This window comes from Hypanus sabinus, chromosome 3 (genome assembly GCF_030144855.1).
Source record: "Hypanus sabinus isolate sHypSab1 chromosome 3, sHypSab1.hap1, whole genome shotgun sequence".
Classification (NCBI taxonomy): Eukaryota; Metazoa; Chordata; class Chondrichthyes; order Myliobatiformes; family Dasyatidae; genus Hypanus; species Hypanus sabinus.
In genome coordinates, this window is record NC_082708.1 from 123,441,388 (window position 1) to 123,450,565 (window position 9,178).

A 9,178-nucleotide genomic window follows, 5' to 3' on the forward strand; every position below is an offset into this window, starting at 1 on the left:
TATCCAAAATTCTGAAATCCGAAAGGCTCTGAAAACTGAAGTTTTTATCGCTAACAGCTGATGTCACTCAAGTGCAACGTGGCAGCACTAACAGAGGCCGTCAGACGTTGTTGCTGCAAAGTTAACAAATTTCATAACATATGCCAATGATATAAACCTGATTCTGATTCTGTATTCAGATGGTGCCAAGTTGTAATTTCCGTTAATTGTGTTTCAAATATATTTGTTCTGTTAGTTTGTAGGGATGATTTTGGGGACAGAGAAGTGAGATAGTGATCAGATTATGGTCTATGGACAGAGATGTAGAAGAGTTAGAAGTCAGGCCTCCACACTTGAAGATCAATATTGTGTTCAGGTGGTGAAAGGCATCTGGAGCCTATCGCTTTGCTTCATGCTTGTAGCCCACCAACCTGAACAGCTGATGAAGGACATCCACGGGAGTCAGGCTGCCCCAGTTTGGTCCTGGGGTTGGGTATCCATGTGAGCAGGAGGCACGAGGAAGCATGAGGGTCGATCACCCAGCATGCCCGGAGTTTGAACCTGCAGATTGAAGTAACATCATCAGCTAGTGTGTGGGTCGATATCTTAGATCTAGGCCAGAGGTCCGGAAGTCAAAGTTAAATGACTGGAGACTGGAGATTGGAGACTGGAGTCTGGAGATTGGAGAGACTGGAGACTGGAGTCTGGAGATTGGAGAGACTGGAGACTGGAGACTGGAGAGACTGGAGACTGGAGACTGGAGAGACTGGAGACTGGAGTCTGGAGTCTGGAGATTGGAGAGACTGGAGACTGGAGACTGGAGATTGGAGACTGGAGTCTGGAGATTGGAGAGACTGGAGACTGGAGACTGGAGAGACTGGAGACTGGAGACTGGAGGCCCAGAGGGTTGGAGGACTGTTGGTAGGAGTGGGAGGGAGGAAAGGGATTTGTTTTGCTATTGTTTTATTGCATGCTGCATTCTGTTTTCTTGTGTGGCATGTTGTTCTGCCAACATTGCTGACAGCAGAATGTGTGGTAATGCTGCTGGGCCCTCCCCGGCACACCCTTAGCTGTGTTAGTGTTAGTGCAAATGACACATTTTACTGTGTTTCAATGTACATGTGGTGAATAAATCTGAATCAGAGCAACTCATGCTGCGGGAGCAAAGGCCCATGGAAAGTCACTTTGGCCTTAATCTTCTCAATAAGAATATTTGTTCCTGTTTTCATCCTAAAATGCCAGATGCACAAGTTAATATGCTTTTGCGTACTATTACCAGAACTGAAGTCAACAGACTTTGATGAGAGAACATCATTCTCCATTAACTACTGACACTTCTCACCACCCTCCAGTGATAGGAGAGGAATTCCTCTGAAATCCCAGAGCACCCAGACCCTTACAGAAAGGTATGCCAAGACCATATTAAGGAAAGCTCTGTAGAAGAGACTCAGGTGGTCCTGTTTTTAACGGCAAAGAACAGTGGAAGGGTTAATGTAATAACAACAATTTCCAAAGTAAACAACTTAACGTGTGTCCCAACAGAAACAATATAGGAACCGGTCCTTCCATTCTATTGCATGGATTACCTTGACCTCATATAAAACAGAGAGGAATTTTAGGTTTTATTAAAGGGAATGGTGAATAGATTTGATAGGTTATACATCAAATTTGAGTGACTCACTGTCAGTAAACCCAAAGATTTGTTTATTGACTACAGGGGGAGAGAACTTAAGGTCTATGAGCCAGTCTTCATCAGGAGATCAGAGGTGGAGAGAGTCAACAACTTTAAATTTTTCTGTCCTAGGGTCAGCACATAATTACCATTACAAAGAAGGCACAGCAATGCTTTTACTTTCTTCAAAGTTTGCAAAGATTCGGCATGTCATTTAAAACTGTTCTAACCTTTTATAGATGCGTGGTAAAGTGTATATTGATTGGTTGCATCATGACCTGCTATAGAAACACAAATGCCCTTGAATGGAAAAGCCCAGTCCACCACAGATAAAACTCTCCCCACCGTTGAGCACACCTACAAGGAGTGCTGACACAGGAAAGCAGCATCCACCATCAAGGACCCCCACCATCCAAACCATACTTTCTTCTCGCTGCTGCCATCTGGAAGAGGGTACAGGAGCCTCTGGACCCACACCACAGAGTTCAGAAACAGTTATTATCCCTCAACCATCAGGCTCATGAACGAGTAGGGATAAGTTGTTTATTGTAATTCAGAGGCATTCATAAACATTCAAAAGCCTTTGGTGATGCAGGGCTTAAATAGCTTTCCAGGCAATTGTTGTCAGAGGGCAAACTCTTTATGTTGTATCCACAATCAGCTCTGATCCGAGTCCAGAGATTAAGCTGTGGGCAGTCGAGCAGTGTCAACTGCTCACTGCTCCCACGAAATTCCAGTCTGGAATCATATCAAGAGGAATCACAGAATTTCATACATAGCAAAAGTACTTATTCCTATGGAAGTTTTGTGAGAGATTCTTATGGTTCCCACCCACTTGATCAGGCATCACAGCACAATTCATTTGATATTTTACTTGTCAACAAGCATGAAGCTATGCACAGCAAGATTATTTGCCTCCAAAACACCTCTCTCATGCTGTGTGGTAAAGATGCCAAATAAACCCTAGTTGTACCTTCACTTCAGGACTCAACTCTTCATCTGAAGTTTCCTCCAATGGATGATATGGGGAATCAGGTTCACCTTCAGGTCATACCTTGACCAAGGCAGTCAAAACATAATTGGGGAATTAGTGAGAAGATTGGCGGCACCTGATAGCACTGTTGACAATGGCTTCTGTCAAGGGATTGAGAATTCATTGCCATGTTGGATTTGTCATGTTTTTGTGAATATGACAAATTACCAAGCCTGATAAAACAATGACCCTTAGATAGACAGCTATTCCTGAATGAACTGGGGAAATGGACACAGAATCTATAGAAGTGAGGCAAAGCAAAGTGAAGTCATGGATCTGAGAGAGATTACAGAGGAGAAAGTGTTTGCTTCTCTGAGGCAAATTAAGGTCAGTAAATCTCCAGAGCCTGACAAGGTGTTTCCTGGGATCGTGTGGGAGGCAAGTGCAGAAATTGCCGGGACCCTATCAGGGATAATTAAATCATCCTTAGCAAAAGGTGGTGTACAGGAGGATAGTTCATGTTCTTTTGCTGGTTAAGAAAGGCTCTTAAAGTAAACCATGAAATTATAGGCCGCTGAGCTTGACATCTGAGTGGGAAAGTTATTGGAAGGTATTATAAGGGACCAGATATATGAGTACTTGGATAGATAAGGACTGATTAGGGATAATCAGCAAGGCTTTGTGCATGGTAGATTGTGTCAAGCAGGTTCAGTTGCTCAGCATTCAAGATGTGTTAGTAAATTGGATTAAACATTGGCATTGTGGGAAAAGCCAGAGAGTGGTAATAGACTGGAAGACTGTACCCATAGGACTGCTGCAGGAATCAGTGCTGGATTCATTGTCATCTATATCAATGATCTGGATGATAATGTGATTAACTGCATGAGCAAATAGCAGATGACACCAAGATTGATCGTGTAGTAGACATTGAAGAAGGCTATCAGAGCTCGCAGCTGTATCCGGACCAGCTGGAAATATAGGAAGAAAATGGCAGATAAAATCTAATTTAGACAAGTAAGAGGTGTTGCACTTTGTGAAGATCAACCAGGGTAGGAGGAGTGTGGTAGAACAAAGGTCCTGTAATTCCATAATTCATAATTCATTGAAAGTGACGTCACAGGTAGATAGGGTCATAAAGAAAGCTTTTGGCACATTGGCCTTCATAGATCAAAGTAAAGAGTACAGAGATGGGATATTTGAGGGTTTAATGAGAGCAGTGGATAGAGGTGAACAGATGGACGTTATTTACTTGGATTTCCAGAAGGCGTTCAATAAAGTGCCACATAAAAGACTTATCCATAAGATAAGGACACATAGAGTTGGGGATAATGCAATAGCTTGGATCGAGGATTAGTTAAGTAATAGAAAGGAGAGAGTTGGGATACATGGGTGTTATTCTGATTGGCAATCAGTGGTGAGTTGTGTGCCGTAGGGGTTGGTGCTGGGCCCGCAACGATCTGGAAGAGGGGCCCAAGTATAATGTATTTAAGTTTGCTGATGATACTAAACTGAGTGTAAAAGCAAATTGTGTAGAAGATAAGGAGAGTCTCCAGAGAGATATAGATAGGTTAAGTGAGTGGACAAGGGTCTGGCAGATGGAGTGCAACATTGATAAGTGCAAGGTGATCCACTTTGGATGGAAAAATGGAAAAGCAGAATATTATTTAAATGGTAAAAAAAATTGCAGCATGTTGCTGTGCAGAGGGACTTGGGGATATTTGTGCATGAATCATAAAAGATTGGTTTGCAGGTCCAGCAGGCTATCAGGAAGGCAAATGGAATGTTGTCCTTCATTGCTAGAGGGATTGAATTTAAGAGCAGGGAGGTTATGCTGCAACTGTACAGGGTACTGGTGAGGCTGCACCTGCCGTCCTGGTCTCCTTACTTGAGGAAGGACATACTGGCGTTGGAGGCAGTGCAGAAGAGGTTCACCAGGTTGACTCCAGAGATGAGGGGAGTCGGAGGATCAGGATCCAGGTCAATGGTTTGGCACGGACTAGATGTACCAAGCTCCCTGCTTCTGTTCTGTACTTTCCTATGACTATGAATCATCAGAAATCATATCAGATGATCAGCCTCTTTTCTCCACATAGAACAGTTTCACAGAAACTCTAATTCCTATCCACCTGTTCTACAGCATGGTTGAGTAAATAAAAACAAATTGTAAAGACAATTTAACAAGTATATGGAGCACATTGCTGAGAAAAACAAGACTGAGTTAGTCTGGTGGTTTGTGTCTAGTGTGCTCTGTTTGCACAGGTGTGTGGGTATCGCATTGGTAGTGTTGCTGGTACAAAGTCTTTCTATACCAACGTCAGTTGAGCAAACCACCAAGAAAGGGGAGAAAAATGCACTCAGAATGTTAAGTTTGTACAAACAGAATAGATACTAATAAACAGAGGAAAATAGATACACATTATGACAAAAGATGAACAAATAAGCTATCCTTATAACAGTGTGGTGAACTACATATACCTGTCTGGACACGCCCCCTGCTGACTGCTCCTGTGGCTCCTCCCACTGACCGTGGCTCCTCCCACAGACCCCGGTATAAAGGCGATCGAGGCCTGAGCCCAGCCTCTCAGTCTCCAGGATGTAGTATGGTGGTCACTCACTGCTGGTTCCTTCTTCCAGTCAATAAAAGCCGATATCTCGCCTTTACGTCTCAGAGTGAGTTATTGATGGTGCATCAAACAGTAAAAATAAAAAAGTGAGGAAACAATTTACAAATACACAAAGGAATAATGAGGTGGAAATTTTTGTTAGGAGAAACTCAGTTTTAAAAGATTCTTTTAAATAGAAACAGTAAGAGACAATAAAGTAAAATAAATTTGAGAAACAAATGGAAAAAACCTACCAGGAGCACAGAATGTGAGATAATGAATTAAAAAATGGAGATCAAAATAGCAGCAGGCAAGAGTTTTGATTTGAGTAGACTGAACTATGTCCACATTCCTTGATGTCCTGAGGCAGAGAGAGGGTGGGCCTTCTACTTCTGTAGCCTTATGAGAACTGTTCACGTTTCCTTGAGGAGTTTCAGGTCCTCTATGTGCCAAAACATGAGTCAGAAATCTCTTTGTTGCTGCCAACACACACACGCAAAATGTGATGGAGGATCTCAGCAGGCTAGGCAGCCTCTATGGAAAAGAGTAAACAGTCAATGTTTCGAGCCGAGATTCTTCATCAGGACTGGAGAAAAAAAGATGAGGAGTCAGAGTCAATCTGCCTGGCCTGCTGAGTTCCTCCAGCATTTTGTCCGTGTTGCTTGGATTTCCAGCATCTGAAGATTTTCTCTTGTTTGTCCTAGTTACTACCATTCAGACTAGTTCAAGTGTTGGACTCCTCACAGAATCCAAGGCTTCCTGCAGTTTCCCAGAGCCATTGCTCAGAAGACTCCTCACATCACTTGTGCCAGTTCAGAGAGTTCAGGTAATGTTAGAGATCTAGAAGATTATAAGGGTAACAGGAAGGAGCTTAAGAAGGAAATTAGGAGAGCCAGAAGGGACCATGAGAAGGCCTTGGCAGCCAGGATTAAGAAAAACACCAAGGCATTCTATAAGTATGTGAAGAGCAAGAAGATAAGATGTGAAAGAATAGGACCTATCAAATGTGACAGTGGGAAAGTGTGTATGGAACCGGAGGAAATAGCAGAGGTACTTACTGAATACCTTACTTCAGTATTTACTATGGAAAAGGAGCTTGTTGATTGTAGTGATGACTTGCAGCAGACTGAAAAGCTTGAGCGTGTAGATATTAAGAAAGAGGATGTGCCTGAGATTTTGGAAAGCATCATGTTGCATATCCAGGATCCGATGAGATGTACCCCAGGCTACTGTGGGAGGCGAGGGAGGAGATTGCTGAGCCTCTGGCGATGATGTTTGCATCATCAATGGGAATGGGAGAGGTTCTGGAGGATTGGAGGGTTGTGAATGCTGCTCCCTTATTCAAGAAAGGGAGTAGAGATAGCTCAGGAAATTATAGACCAGTGAGTCTTACTTTAGTGGTCGTTAAGTTGATGGAGAAGATCCTGAGAGGCAGGATTTATAAACATTTGGAGAGGTATAACATGACTGGGAATAGTCAGCATGGCTTTGTCAAGGGCAGGTCGTGCCTTACAAGCCTGATTGAATTTTTTGAGGATGTGACTAAACACATTGATGAAGGTAGAGCAGCAGATGTAGTGTATATAGATTTCAGCAAGGCATTTGATAAGGTACACCATGCATGGCTTATTGAGAAAATAAGGAGGTATGGGATCCAAGGGGACTCTGCTTTGTAGATCCAAAACTGTCTTGCCCACAGAAGGCAAAGAGTGGTTGTAGACGAGTTATATTCTGCATAGAGGTTGGTGACCAGTGGTGTGCCTCAGGGATCTGTTCTGGAACCCCTACCCCTATTCTTCATGATTTTTATAAATGACTGGGATGAGGAAGTGGAGGGATGGGGTAGTAAGTTTGCTGCTGACAAAGAGGTTGGGGGTGTTATGGATAGTGTGGAGGGCTGTTAGAGGTTACAGCCGGACGTTGATAGGATGCAAAATTGGGCTAAGAAGTGGCAAATGGAGTTCAACCCAGATAAGTGTGAGGTGGTTCAGTTTGGTAGGTCAAATATGATGGCAGAATATAGTATTAATGGTGAGACTCTTGGCAGTGTGGAGGATCAGAGGGATCTTGAGGTCCGAGTCCATAGGACACTCAAAACAGCTGCGCAGGTTGACTCTGTGGTTAAGAAGGCAAACGGTGTATTGGCTTTCATCAACCGTGGAATTGAATTTAAGAGCCGAGAGGTAATGTCGCAGCTAAATAGGACCCAGTCAGACCCCACCTGGAGTAATGTGCTCAGTTCTGGTCGCCTCACTACAGGAGGGATATGGAAACAATAGAAAGGGTGCAGAGGAGATTTACAAGGATGTTGCCTGGATTGGGGAGCATGCCTTATGAAAACAGGTTGTGTGAACTCAGCCTTTTCTCCTTGGAGTGATGGAGGATGAGAGGTTACCTGATAGAGGTGTATAAGATGATAAGAGGCATTGATCATGTGAATAGTCAGAGGCTTTTCCCCAGGGCTGAAATGGTTGCCACAAGAGGGCACAGGTTTAAGGTGCTGGAGAGTAGGTACAGAGGAGATGTCAGGGGTAAGTTTTTTATGCAGAGAGTGGTGAGTGAGTGGAAAAGGCTCCCAGCAATGGTGGCGGAGGCGGATACGATAGGATCTTATGAGAGACTTTTGGATAGGTACATGGAGCTTAGAAAAATAGAGGGCTGTGGGTAACCCTAGTAATTCCTCTGTAGGGACATGTTCTGCGCAACTTTGGGGCCAAAGGGCCTGTATTGTGCTGTAGGTTTTCTATATTTCTATGTTTCTAACGTAGGGAGGCAGGTTAGTGCGAAATTATATCAGTTTAGTTTACTTCAGTTAAGCTAAAACAACAATCAAATACACTTTATTATTTTTTCTGTGATTATCAGCGTCATGGTTTGTGTTTAGCACATGTGGAATGTTGTTTATTGTAATTCAGAGGCATTCATAAACATTCAAAAGCCTTTGGTGATGCAGGGCTTAAACAGCTGTCCAGGCATGTCCGTGGGACGTAATTGTCAGGGGTCAATTCCCTAAGTAGTTTCCATGACACGCTCTGAGCTGAAAATGGAGACCAAGTTGTGAACAACAGGTGAGCAGTGTCAACTGCTTACTACCCCTAGGAAATTCCAGTCGGTAATCACTGAGTTTTGCACACAGCAGAAGTCCTTCTTCCTGTGGAAATTTTGTGAGATACTGTCATAATCCCCACCCACTTGATCAGGCATCACAGCAGCTATTGTTTTGAAACTGAATTGCTCCCAAGTTCTATTCAGGGTGCAAAATTAAAACAAAACAACAGACTGCATAAAAGGGTTTCTCCTCATCTTATTCTGATTCTTTCGCCACTGATCTAAATCTGTATTCTTCGGTAACAAACTGTGAATGTGAACGGTCACTGCAGATTACGTAAGGGTCAGAGTCAGAGAGATGCAGTCCGTAGTTATGGTAACAGGTTGGGCACAAGTAATCATGAGTCACATAACAATAAGAATACAGCGTTCACCCTAATTCTAGTGCACCTTAACAAAGTAAACCCAATGGATATGATAACAGTAAATTAAATTACAAGCACAGCTATGCCAAGAACACTCATTTTTTACTACCTTGCTCATATTGAAACAGAATCCTGTTTAAAGAGACTTTTGGCAGAGATTGTTACTGCTGGCGCAGTCTGCACTGTTGAAATAGTTTGCTATCCCTTGTGATTCTAAAGACACTCAAAACCCCGTGCTGTAGATATAAGTAGTCTTTATTCGGTACAAGCTGACCTGTAGTGGAGAATCACTGGAAGAATCCTCCTGATCATCAAATGTACCAAGTTTTATACTTTTTAGATACAATGATGATCATCAAACGTGCCCGTGTGTCTGGATGGAAAGGGAACCAGTCTGGAACCTCCATGCATGAGTTGAAGACAGGGCCTGTTCATCTATTGTTTGCCCTTATAAGACCATAAGGAGCAGAATTAGATC